Here is a 14,309-nt window from a genome sequence, read left to right on the forward strand (position 1 = left end):
GGCTGATCACCTCCATTCATTCATGTCCATTGTGGGCAATTCCAGCAGGACAATGTGACCCTCCACATGTCCAGAATTTCTACAGAGTGGCTCCAGGAGCACTCTTCTGAATTTAAACACTTCCGCTGGCCACCAAAAAACCCAGATATGAAGATTATTGAGCATATCTGGGATGCCTTACAACGTTCAGAAGAGATCTTCACCACCCCATGCTCGTACTCATTTATGGACAGCCCTGCAGGATTCGTAGTGTCACTTCTCTTCAGCATTATTTCAGACATTAGTTGAGTCCACGCCACGTCTAGTTGCGGCACTTCAGCGTGCCCGCTGGGTCGTACACGATATTAGGCAGATGTGCCAGTTTCTTTGGTTCTTCAGTGTATATAATTCATAGACAGAGTTATCTTCAGTGATGAGTCTCGCTTCGAATTGACCCCCGATGACCAGCTAAGGTGTGTCTGGAGACACCCCGAACCTGACTGCCCAGCCTGACCATACGGCCCAACAACCAGGATTGATGGTCAGGGGGCGCCATTTCTTTTCACTGCAGGACCCCTTTGATTGGCATCCGCGGTACGTCGCCGACATTCTACGCCCCGTTTCGGTACCCTTCATGGCAAGCTACACTGACTTTACATTTCACACGGCGAGTCTTTCTGCCGCCTGTCTTCGCGCTTGCCAAACCCTATCTTGGCTTGTCAGGTCGTCGGATCTCTCTCCAATAGGAAACGTTTGTAGCGTTATGGACAGGATTCTCCAATCAGTTCGGGATTTTCACGATCTAACGCGCCAGTTACACAGAATTTGACAACCGTGAGGAGGACATCCAACAGTTTTATCAGTCAATCCGAAGCCGAATAACTCGTTTCATAAGGGCCAGAGGTGGACCAACACGTTATTGATTTTCCCAGTTTGTGAACCTCTTGCTCTTGAAAAGAACATTCACTTTTTCTTTACGTGTACCTCATATATACCGTTTTCCGTTCCATCTGGATAATTACTTCTTCGTGCGACGTTATATTAATTTATTTTTTTGCTTTATGGTTATCAAATACAGTGGTATGTCAGGTCTTAAATGGCTACACAGGATAAATGAAATGGCCTGGGAGTCGGGACAGGTTCCATCAGACTGGACAAAAGCAGTAATCACCCCAATCTTTAAACATGGAAACAGAAAAGATTGTAACAACTACAGAGGTATCTCTTTAATCAGCGTTGTGGGTAAAATCTTCTCAGGTATTGTTGAAAGGAAAGTGCGAGTATTAGTTGAGGACCAATTGGATCAAAATCAGTGTGGGTTTAGGCCTCTTAGAGGTTGTCAGGACCAGATCTTTAGCTTACGGCAAATAATGGAGAAGTGTTATGAGTGGAACAGGGAATTGTATCTATGCTTTATAGATCTAGAAAAGGCATATGACCGGGTTCCTAGGAGGAAGTTATTGTCTGTTCTACAAGATTGTGGAATAGGAGGCAAACTTTTGCAAGCAATTAAAGGTCTTTACATGGATAGTCAGGCAGCAGTTAGAGTTGATGGTAAATTGAGTTCATGGTTCAGAGTAGTTTCAGGGGTAAGACAAGGCTGCAACCTGTCTCCACTGTTGTTCATATTATTTATGGATCATATGTTGAAAACAATAGACTGGCGGGGTGAGATTAAGATATGTGAACACAAAATAAGCAGTCTTGCATATGCGGATGACTTAGTTGTGATGGCAGATTCGATTGAAAGCTTGCAAAGTAATATTTCAGAGCTAGATCAGAAATGTAAGGACTATGGTATGAAGATTAGCATCTCCAAAACGAAAGTAATGTCAGTGGGAAAGAAATATAAACGGATGGAGTGCCAAATAGGAGGAACAAATTTAGAACAGGTGGACGGTTTCAAGTACTTAGGATGCATATTCTCACAGGATGGCAACATAGTGAAAGAACTGGAAGCAAGGTGTAGCAAAGCTAATGCAGTGAGCGCTCAGCTACGATCTACTCTCTTCTGCAAGAAGGAAGTCAGTACCAAGACTAAGTTATCTGTGCACCGTTCAATCTTTCGACCAACTTTGTTGTATGGGAGCGAAAGCTGGGTGGATTCAGGCTACCTTATCAACAAGGTTGATGTTACGGATATGAAAGTAGCTAGGATGATTGCAGGTACTAGTAGATGGGAACAATGGCAGGAGGGTGTCCACAATGAAGAAATCAAAGAAAAACTGGGAATGAACTCTATAGATGTAGCAGTCAGGGCGAACAGGCTTAGATGGTGGGGTCATGTTACACGCATGGGAGAAACAAGGTTACCCAAGAGACTCATGGATTCAGCAGTAGAGGGTAGGAGGAGTCGGGGCAGACCGAGGAGAAGGTACCTGGATTCGGTTAAGAATGATTTTGAAGTAATAGGTTTAACATCAGAAGAGGCACCAAAGTTAGCACTGAATAGGGGATCATGGAGGAACTGTATAAGGGGGGCTATGCTCCAGACTGAACGCTGAAAGGCATAATCAGTCTTAGATGATGATGATGATGATGATGATGATGATGATGCTTTATGGTGTATGTCTCTCTCCCACTGTCTCCTTTTTCTCCCCTAGATTAAAAATATATTCCACTGCCAGCGTCGCCTCCAACGCTTACACTGTCCCATTTTGTGTTTCTTTCCCACTGGTAGCCTCCACTATACGGCGCTACCTAAAAGATTCCGGACGTTCGCTGGTCTCGGAGGGTCCAGATCCCAACGCTATGAATGGGATCCACTCAACTGTATCTTTCATTTTCACTGTCTCCTCTCTCTTTTGCTCCCACTGTTCGTCTCCATCCACCTCTCTTTCTTTCACTGATCATCACTATATGCCTCTCTCTTTGGCTCCTGTTGCTTTTATCCATCTCGCTTAGACCTTCCTTTTCTCACTTCCACCATCACTGTCCCATCACTCTCCCACTGGCACTCTCTACTCCCCTCCCACCTTCACTGTCTCTCTGTTATCCTTCTTCTGCACAAAATTCTCAAGCCAATAATTTTGACATGGAAGGCGGAATGCGGATTGAGGCAGCTGTTTCCCAACTTTCCTGCCAGAGTCTTTTAGGGAGAAGCATATTTGCCTCTTTTGTACTCGGACAGGATGATTTTTTATTTAGTTCCATTTTTTCCTCCTCTTACAGCAGGGTGTGCTGTTTACGTAAGCCAATTCTTTAGGTCAGTAAAGTTTTGACTGTTTATTTATATATCTCGATACATTTATATACGTTGATATATGTGAACTACAAATAAGTACGCATAGTATACGGTAAAAACGAAATCATTTGCTTTACATTGTTTCTTGATATTTTGCTCATCGATCACATTTCATCGAAAACGCCCAACTTGTGATTTGTATCTTAAAAGAGTAAAAATGTTATTGGCAATATTTTAGTGAATAACCAGTGTTTCCTGTTTTAATTAATTATTGTCAATCATTTTAAGTTCTTTTCAGACCATTTTAGCCCATTTTTGTGACTGCAGTACCACTTTGGACACATTTGTAAGGCGTGACGTACCATTACACAAAGACGCGCTTCAAAGTTTTGTTGGTGAAAAAAACGCTAAAAGCCTAGTTTAGTGACCCCAGAAGCCTTTCGATGACCCTAGAACCCTTGCCATGTGTTCAAAACGTCAATTAAAACTACATTTGCGCCTCAGAGCGGTTACTATGCGCATATGTGCATATGTACGGTAATTCTAAAACTCTAGATGTCGGTAACCCATAATGATATCGAAGAGAGATCCAAGGTTCCACAAAAACGTCATCTCTAGAACATATGGAAAAATTTTCGGCGATTTTCCATAAATAGAAATTATAGAATTGGCTCTCCCAACAACTGGTACTTTTGATACCAAAACATCATGGTCTATGGAATGTATCTTGATAACGGACACAAATGTTCGAAAACGAGAAAATTGTAATTTCTAGATAAATGTCTAAAGGGCGTACAGTTAAAATTTGAGATAGTTCCTATTCTCAGTTATTTAGATAATTGCGGTCCATGGAGCAAAAACGGTAAAAATCGTTTTTCAGGCTTTCTCCATAAGAACGGTAACTTTGAACCTCTGGATCTCGGTAATGGACAATATTTTAAGTTTAGAAGTTCCCCGAGAATATCATCTGGAGGACATATGGTAAATATTTCGACGTTCTGACATGTACAGAAATCATGGAAGCGGCCATCCTCGCAATTATTACTTTTCACACATAAAAATCATGTTTTTTCGGGGAAACGCCCATGAACAAACGGTCCTTTCACGAACTGCCTAAGGTTTTTTTACGAACTGCATAAGGTTTACCGTGGACCACACCTAATTTAGAAGGAGCAACCACTTTGCTTGACGTGACTGGACTGGAGAAAATGTGTCATGTTAAAATTTTGATCCTGTACCATAGGATAGCTGCAGTATGTCCCATTAGATATACAAATCGTCTGTAGACCAAGGACTATTAAAAACACTTGACTCATTTTCTCTGTGATGAATAGACACCACATATGGCCGCCCTGGAAAATCGCATTTTCGAGAGCGATTTTTCGAACATATTGCTACCGCCCATTGCAAGCTGAGAGGGCGCGTCGCAGGCCGTGCGCGTATAGCTCAATCCGTAGGAGTATTCCAGACGAAACGCAAGGTCCCGTGTTCGCTTCCCAGTCCAGAATATGTTGCTATGTGTCAAGCACAACCTAAACAGCGCACAATTTGCTCTGGAGTGATAGACTCATTATGGGTTTGCCACCCTTGCGACGCATTAATCTGGGCCCATGAAATGTATTCGCTGTGGCGAATATCGGCAACCATCAGCTGTATAATCGAATGACGACAGTGAAAGTTTGTGGCGGACTGGGACTAGAACCCGGATTTCCCGCTTATCGCGAACTGTAACCTTACCAATTGGCTATCCGAGGACGCCTCACTACGAGACCCCAACTGCCATATGTGGTAAACCATGCGCCTACAACCTAGACTCGTGGGTCCATTACGTATAGTTCGGTACGGGGAAGACGTTTTAATTGAAAGTCGCTTGCCCAGTGTCGACGTACAAATACAAAACTGGAGTACCTCTGTGGTACAGAAGTACATGTGCATGCATGTCCGAACAGGCACTGAGGCTACTACAGCTGTTATGTAATATACTCATTCTCATAAGTTAAGGATAATGCCGATACATGGTGAAACAACGCACTGGTGGACGGTTTGCAGGTTTAAATCACCTCGGGGTATGACCATACGGTGCATCTCACCTTCGGTCGTCGCACGGTGGCGCTGGCAGCAGTCCACATACGGGGAAGTGTGTTGGTGCATGTCAGAGTACGGTGCAGCGAGTAAGTGTGCAGACGTTTTTAGACGCGCTAGTGGTGACTCTGTGTTGAAAATGGTTCAACGGACACATCTTGATGACGTTATGAGGGGTAGAATACTAGGGCGACTGGAGGCTGGTCAAACACAGCAGGTCGTAGCACGGGTCTTCCGTGTGCCACAAAGTGTGATCTCAAGATTATGGCAACGATTCCAGCAGACAGGAAACGTGACCAGGCGCTACAATACGGGACGCCCACAGTGTACAACACCACAAGAAGACCGATATCTCGCCATCAGTGCCCGCTGACGGCCACTGAGTACTGCAGATAGCCCCGCTCGGGACCTTACCGCAGCCACCGGAACAGTTGTCTCCAGACACACAGTCTATAGACGACTGAGCAGACACGGTTTATTCTCCCGGAGACCTGCAAGGTGTATTCCACTTACGCCTGGTCACAGGAGAGCCCGTAAAGCCTGGTGTCAAGAACACAGTACATGGTCATTGGTACAGTGGACCCAGGTTCACGGACGAGTCCAGGTATAGTCTGAACAGTGATTCTCGCCGGGTTTTCATCTGGCGTGAACCAGGAACCAGATACCAACCATTTAATGTCCTTGAAAGGGACCTTTATGTAGGCCGTGGTTTGATGGTGTGGGGTGTGATTATGATTGGAGCACGTACACCCATGCATGTCTTTGACAGGGGAACTGTAACAGGTCAGGTGTATCGGGACATCATTTTGCACCATTATCTCCACCTTTTCAGCGGTGCAGTGGGTCCCACCTTCTGATGGATTAAACGCACGGCCCCACCGAGCTGCCATTGTGGAGGAGTACCCTGAAACAGAAGATATCAGGCGAATGGAGTGGCCTACCTATTCTCCAGACCTAAACCCCATCGAGCACGTCTGGGATGCTCTCGGTTGATGTGTCGCTGCACGTCTTCAAACCCCTACGACACTTCAGGAGCTCCGACAGGCACTGGTGCGAGAATGGGACGGTATACCCCAGCAGCTGCTCGACCACCTGATCCAGAGTATGCCAACCCGTTGTGCGGCCTGTGTACGTGTGCATGGTGATCATATCCCATATTGATGTCGGGGTTCGTGCGCCGAAAACAGTGGCGTTTCGTAGCACATGTGTTTCGGGACGGTTTTCTCAACTTATCACCAATACCGTGGACTTACAGATCTGTGCCGGGTGTGTGTTCCCTATGTGCCTATGCTATTAGCGCCAGTTTTGTGTAGTGCCATGTCGTGTGGCACTACATTCTGCAATTATCCTTAATTTATGAGCATGAGTGTACGTGAAATGTATTCGCTGGTGCGCATACGGACAACCACAGCTGTAGAATGGAATGGCAATGAAAATTTGTGCCAGACCTGGACTCGAATCCGTATTGCATGCATACTGCTAGCGGTCGCTTCCCCATTAGGCTATCCGAGCACACTTCACGGCCCGACCCAAATTACTATATGTAATGGATGTAGGAGTATGGATTGTAGGCACGTGGTTGACGATATATGGAAGTGCGGGTCTGGCACCGAAGCGTGCGCGAATACTCTAATGGTGAGGCAACCGCTCGCAATAAGTTGGAAATCTATGTTCGAGTCTTGATCCGGTACAAAATTTAGTCGTCGTCACTCCATTATTCAGCTGATGGTTGTCTGTGTGGTGTCACCGCCAGACACCACACTTGCTAGGTGGTAGCTTTAAATCGGCCGCGGTCCATTAGTACATGTCGGACCCGCGTGTCGCCACTGTCAGTAATTGCAGACCGAGCGCCACCACACGGCAGGTCTAGAGAGACGTACTAGGACTCGCCCCAGTTGTGCGACGACTTTGCTAGCGACTACACTGACGAAGCCTTTCTCTCATTTGCCGAGAGACAGTTAGAATAGCCTTCAGCTAAGTCCATGGCTACGACCTAGCAAGGCGCCATTAACCATATCTGAGAGTCTCACTTGTATTATCAAGAGCGATGTACCACAATGATGGAATAAAGTTAAGTATTCGTGGAGCTACGTACTATTCTTTATAGCATTCAATACGTATCCTGTTCCAGACTTCACGCGCGTCTGCGTTAGATAGCGTGCATTTCGGCCTCCTCTATCTACAAGGTGTTGGCACATTTGCCAACACATCAGTCTGTATTCGTGTACTTCATAACGGCTGTTGTATCTGCAGTGTCTGTTCCTTCGGACGTGCGCGGTTATCCGGAGGAACACTGCGCTGTACTTCTGACGAACACAGGCACTGCATTATCATAAACGTGGCTGTCTGTGCGGGGATCTGAACCAGCGCCTTCGGATTAGGAGGGCCTCGGCCACTTCAGGGCTCGGGCCGGCGGACTAATGAGGGTGAAACGAGTTGTGAGATCACAGGCGGAGAACTTGAAAGTCACACGTGCAGGTAAGGAGATCTTCTGAGGACACGTGTCTCTCCGCTGCCGGGGTGAAGGCGATACCCGCTAAAAGAATAGCGGCTTTGTCGCCTGTACAACGGGCGCTCGTTAACTCAACGGGTAAGACGACCAAGCGTATCTTTCCCTCCAGGGGGCAACAGGGAGGGAGTTTACTGCCCTGTCCTCTCCTCTCCTAGCCTCGACTCAAGACTGGAGCTTTCGCGCTGGAATTCACAGAAGGGGCTCCAGTGTGAGAAGAGGACAGAAACGTTCGTCTCTTTGTGGTTACTCCTGTTGCTCTGTAATGAGTCTACGTGTACACCCAATTCTACAAACGCTACCCGTCCTCTAAAACTGCAACACCAGCAATGATAGCAAAAAACGATATTTTACTCACTGTGCATCTTTTTTAGTAAGCGGCTAAAACGATCAGATAGTGCCTTTCTAATGGCCTCCAGGGGCAACGAAATTTATGTCTCAGTCATATTGTTGATTTCTCTGTTATGTTGGAGCCGTCATTCGGCTGTTTGTCAAAGACATGAACCACGAGGTTCAAATACACACTCAAAGACTAAAAAAAAGTGTCGCACCACGAAGTAATTAACCGAGTAAGATGATGATGGCGTCCTCTTGGGTAAAATATTCCGGAGGTAAAATAGTCCCCCATTCGGATCTCCGGGCGGGGACTACTCAAGAGGATGTCGTTATCAGGAGAAAGAAAACTGGCGTTCTATGGATCGGAGCGTGGAATGTCAGATCCCTTAATCGGGCGGGTAGGTTAGAAAATTTAAAAAGGGAAATGGATAGGTTTAAGTTAGATAGGCATCAAGGGATCACCAATTTAGTACTGGAGGGCAGCGTGGAGGGTAAAAATCGTAGGGGGAGACCAAGAGATGAATACACTAAGCAGATTCAGAAGGATGTAGGTTGCAGTAGGTACTGGGAGATGAAGAAGCTTGCACAGGATAGAGTAGCATGGAGAGCTGCATCAAACTAGCCTCGGGACTGAAGACCACAACAACAACAACGTACAGTACAGAAAAACAAATACGTACACTTTCAGAAAAATTGGACGATTTATTCAAGAGAAAGAGCTCCACAAATTGAGCAAGTTAATAACGCGCTGGTCCGCCTCTGGCCGTTACACAAGCAGTTACTACGTTTGGAATTCACTGATAGTTTTTGGATGTTCTCCTGAGGGAAATAGTGCCAAATTCTGTCCAATTGACAAACTGTTTCGTCAAAATCTCGAGCTGTTTGGACAGCTCTCTCCATGATGATTCAAACGTTCTCCATGGGGGAGAGATCCGGCAATGTTGCTGGCCACGGTATGGTTTGGGAAGCACGAAGACCGGCAGTAGAAACTGTCAGCGTATGCGGGCGGGCATTATCTTGCTGAAATGTAAGCCCACGATGACTTGCCATGAAGAGCAGGAAAAGAAACTTGCTTTGCTGCCATTCTGTGGCTCTGTGTCGGGCAAGATAAGCCACCCGTTGAAAAGACACAAGATGAAATCACTCTTCAGGCCTCCAACGAAAATCCGTCAATTACTGAGACCAGTTAAAGACGCAGTAGGTCTCAGAACACCTGGAGTCTACGAAATACCTTGTGAGTGTGGCCAGAAGTACATCGGACAAACAGTGCGCACTGTGGAACAACGCAGGAAAGAACATGAGAGGTATTATCGCTTGCGCTATCCAGAGAAATCTGCGTTAGCTGAGCATGCGCTAGAAAACGGTCACCACATAAAATTTGACGATACCTCTGTCGTGGCTGCCACTAACGGCTTCTGGGACAGTTTAGTAAAGGAAGCTATTGGAATAAAAATTACCCCAAGCACCCTGAATGGAGACGGTGGCTTGCAGCTCAGCGCTGCGTGGGATCCAGCGATCGCGCGGTTGAAGAGGGCACATCGAAGGCCGACTCAAAACATGCCCATACACGGCAATGTCACGGCCACCAGTGACGTCACAGCCGGCAGCTAGCGTATATAAGGGCGCACCAACAGCCCACTGGCAGTCATAACACTTTACAATGGCCAAGGAGTGCTTGGCCGAAAGCTCGTGTAGTTTTAAGCAACTGACGCCGTGGGAAACCCGAGAACATTTTATTCAATGTTATCGCCGCGAGACTCTGCATTCGTACAGGATGATCTTGGTTTGCGTAAGGCGGCTGTATGTCGCATACCTTGTAGCTGTGGCATGGCATATATTGGTCAGACTTTCAGGACCGTGTATGACCGATGTACTGAGCATAAACGGCACACGATTACAGCAGCCTCCGCTGTCCAATCGGCGAGCTGTCCTTCTGAGTGGTTATGCTAGCCATCTGTCTTCCATGCCTGCTAATCCGGCCCATGATTTTTTTTTTCGACGCTTCCTTGGATGTAGGCTATGCAGGCCGCCCTTCCTCCCTACTACCACCGGGAGTGCGCTTCCGTCAACTGCTCCATTCTCTTTCCTTCCGCTTTCCTAAAACCTTCTTAACAACTTGGGGTACAGTACCGCCTTGGCTCCGTCCCCGGATCTGCCTGCTCCGTGACCTTTGTCAATTTCCCAAGGATGGTACCCCTTCACTTGTTTATCGTCGGGCATTTGCTGCTCTATGTGCACAAATGAAGGAAGCCACATTTATTTACACTGATGGCTCGAAAACATCGTTAGGTGTAGGGAGTGCCTATGTTGTTGGCGACACCCCAAATCGATTTCGGCTTCCCGACCAGTGTTCGGTCTATACTGCGGAGCTTTACGCTGTTCTCCAGGCTGTCCAATACATCCGCCGCCATCAGCGGATACAGTACGTTATCTGTTCAGATTCTCTCAGCTCTCTCCTCAGTCTCCAAGCTCTCTACCCCGTACACCCTCTGGTCCACCGGATTCAGGACTGCCTACGCTTGCTCCACCTGGGGGGCGTCTCGGTGGCGTTCCTCTGGCTCCCGGGACACGTTGGTATCTGTTAAAATGAGGCGGCCGATATAGCAGCCAAGGCTGCAGTCTCTCTTCTTCGGCCAGCTATTCGATCGATTCCCTTCGCCGATCTACGGAGCGTTTTACGTGTCGTCGTGTTGTTCTTTTATGGCACGCACATTGGTCGACACTTCCCCATAATAAATTGCGGGACGTGAAAGTTCTTCCTTGTGCTTGGACCTCTTCCTCCCGAACGCGTCGTCGGGAGGAGGTAATTTTAACTAGACTCCGGATAGCCATCGACATCTTTTAAGCGGCGATCCTCCCCCACTCTGTCCCCACTGCTCTCAGCTGTGGACGGTAAGACACCTTTTAATTGAGTGCCCCTATTTTACTCCGTTACGCGCCCGTCTACAGCTGTCGCCTGATATATCGTCCATTTTAGCAGATGACACGCGCTCGGCCGATCGCGTTTTCGAGTCTATTAGTGCCAGTCAGATGACGTCAGTCATTTGAAGCTCTTTTTGGGGACAACCAACCCCTTTCTGTAGTGGATTTTTAAGCTTTCCTTCTGCTTTTAGTTTCTCCAATTTTTTGAGTTTCGTTCCCATTGCTGCTGCTTTCCATTTCCGTTTTTTACCGTTTCCTAAGTCACAGACCGGGCGCTAATGACCATAGCAGTTTTGCGCCATAAAACAATAACAAAAAAAAAATAGATTACAGCAGCAGAGTAGATCTGCAGGTGCCGAACATTGTTTGGATACTGGTCACCCTATGTTGTATAACAATACCGAGATATTGGCATGCACGTCCAGCTACTGGGTCAGTGTTATTAAGGAGGCAGTTGAGATTAAATTAGCGAGCAACCTTGCAAACAGTTAGGGCGGTTCCTATTTAAACTCTGCTTGCAATCCTGCTCTCTCTCTCTCTCTCTCTCTCTCTCTCTCTCTCTCTCTCTGTTGTCCTAAAACCTGAGGGACAGAGTCAATGTTACCTCACTTGCTACTTCGTAGTCTTTCACTATCGATACCTCTGACTTTCGTCATCTTTGATGGCACTAGCGTTCAGTGTGTGTGTGTGTGTGTGTGTGTGTGTGTGTGTGTGTATCTATCTATCTTCCCTGGATTACTTAAAAAACTGAGGTTTAAAATAAAATTTGTCTGTAGATCGCCTGTCCGTTGCAGTTTGTTGAAAATGACGGGTTGTGCTCTCCCCCCCCCCCCCCCCCCCCCCCGCCCCGAAATATTGGCGGTCGCTGTAAATGTTACCTGACTGAATTCCCGTAAGTTGTATATGCCAGGAGACACTCAGGTCTCATCACTGAAGACACTTCTAGTCCAGTCAATGAGATTAGAGGCCGAAGACATGTCTGGAGGCGCCAGAGATAGCGGTGCCATGCCAGTCCGACTGTCTCGTCCTCCCACACAGGCCGGCAAACACGATTGATTGGCTGGGGTGCCATTTTATTTCGTAGCAGGACCACTTTGGTTGCCATCCGCGGCTGCATTACGGCCGCACGTTGGCGATATTCTACGCCCTTTTTGTTACCCTTCATGGCAAGCCATATAATTCGTTTATTTTATGAATATCGACTTTCCATATGAATGAATTAGCGGTTAATTACCTGCTGTTTATACTTAGCGCCTATTACTGTTGTCAGAATAGATTTCGTAACATTCTGCTTGTAAGAGGGATAGCTTTGCAACTTCAGATAGCGTTATTGAGTTGCATTGCATACATTGATTACAGGGCTTTGTCGGGAGGACGACGGTTCAATCCCGCGTCCGGCCATCCTGATTTAGGTTTTCCGTGATTTCCCTAAATCGCTCCAGACAAATGCCGGGATGGTTCCTTTGAAAGGGCACGGCCGACTTCCTTCCCCGTCCTTCCCTAATCCGATGAGACCGATGACCTCGCTGTCTGGTCTCCTTCCCCAAACAAACCAAACCAACCAACAGGGCTTCGATTGAAAGGATACGCTAGGGTTTAATGTCAATTTCTGGACCACAGAGTCAACCTCATACATACACAGCATTACACACTGAAGCGCCAAAGAAACTGATGTAGGCATGTGTATTCAAATACAGATATATGTAAACGGACAGAATACGGCGCTGCGGTCGGCATGTCCTATAAAAGACAAAAACGATCTGGCGCAGTTGTTAGATCGGCTACTGCTGCTACAACGGCAGGTTATCAAGATTTAAGTGAGTTTTAACGTGGTGTTATAGTCAGCGCACGAGAGATGGGGCATAGCATCTCCAAGGTAGCGATGGAGTGGCGATTTTCACGTACGACTATTTCAAGAGTGGATCGTGAATATCAAGAATCCGGTAAAACGTCAAATCTCCGACATCGCTGCAGCCGGAAAAAGATCCTGCAAGAACGGGACCAACGACGACTCAAGACAACCGTTCAGCGTGACACAAGTGCAGCCCTTCCGCAGACTGCTGCAGATTTCAGTGCTGCGCCACCAAGTCTCGGTGTGCGAACCATTCAATAAACACCGTCGATATGGGCTTTCGGAGCAGAAGGCCGACTCATGTACGCTTGATGACTGCGTGAAACAAAGCTTTACACATCGCATGCGCCCGTCAACACCGACATTGGATTGTTGATGACTGGAAAGATGATGTCTGGTCGGACGAGTCTCGTTTCAAATTCTATTGATCGGCTGGACGTGCATGGATATGGAGGCAACCTCACGAACCGATGGACCCTGTATGTCAACACGGTACTGTTCAAGCTGGTGGAGGCTCTGTAATGGTGTGGGGCGTGTGTAGCTGGATTGCTATGGGACCCCTGATACGAACTGATACGATCTGACAGTTGACACATACATAAGCACCCCATGTAATCATCTGCATCCGTTCATGTCCATTGTGCATTCCGACGGACTTAGGCAAATGCAGCAGGGCAATGTGACATCCCACACATCCAGAATTGCTACAGAGTGGCTCCAGGAACACTCTTTTGAATTTTAACACTTCCGCTGGCCACCGAACTCCGCAGACATGTCTTGCGAATTGCTGTTCAGATCTCCACACCGTTGTACTCTTACGCATTTGTGTACAGCCGTGCAGGATTCATGGTGTCAATTTTCTCCAGCACTACTTAAGACATTATTCAAGTCCATTGTGCTGCGGCAGTACTGCGTGCTACACAATATTAGGCAGGTGCACCAGTTTCTTTGGCTCTTCAGTGTACAGGGTGTCCGAAAAGTCTTTCCCTGATTACATAAATTGATAACTGAAGCTAGAAGTAAGATACAAATATGAAACCCGTGTCTAATTGTTTTTTTCACACATCAGTAAACTTCCACATGAGCACACTTGGTAGCACATCTAGGCGATATTCAATTTCTGTCCACATATTAGCCAACATGACTGGAGGGATCGATTCAACGACTGTGGTTATCCGTTGTCGCAGGGTTTGAAGATCTGGTACACGTGTTCGGTAGACCTCGTCCTTGACATAACCCCATATAAAGAAGTCTAATGGGGTTATGTCAGGAGAGCGTGGAGGCCAAACCGTTGGCCCATCGCCCAGGAAAGGTCATATCGAGATAGGTACGGACGTCCAAACCCCAATGAGGCGGTGCATCGTCTTGCTGAAACAAGACATCGGGGTGATACTGAAGCAGCTGAGGAACAGCATACAGTTGCAACATGTCCAGATACACTGCAG

This window comes from Schistocerca cancellata, chromosome 12, assembly GCF_023864275.1.
Source record: "Schistocerca cancellata isolate TAMUIC-IGC-003103 chromosome 12, iqSchCanc2.1, whole genome shotgun sequence".
Taxonomy (NCBI): domain Eukaryota; kingdom Metazoa; phylum Arthropoda; class Insecta; order Orthoptera; family Acrididae; genus Schistocerca; species Schistocerca cancellata.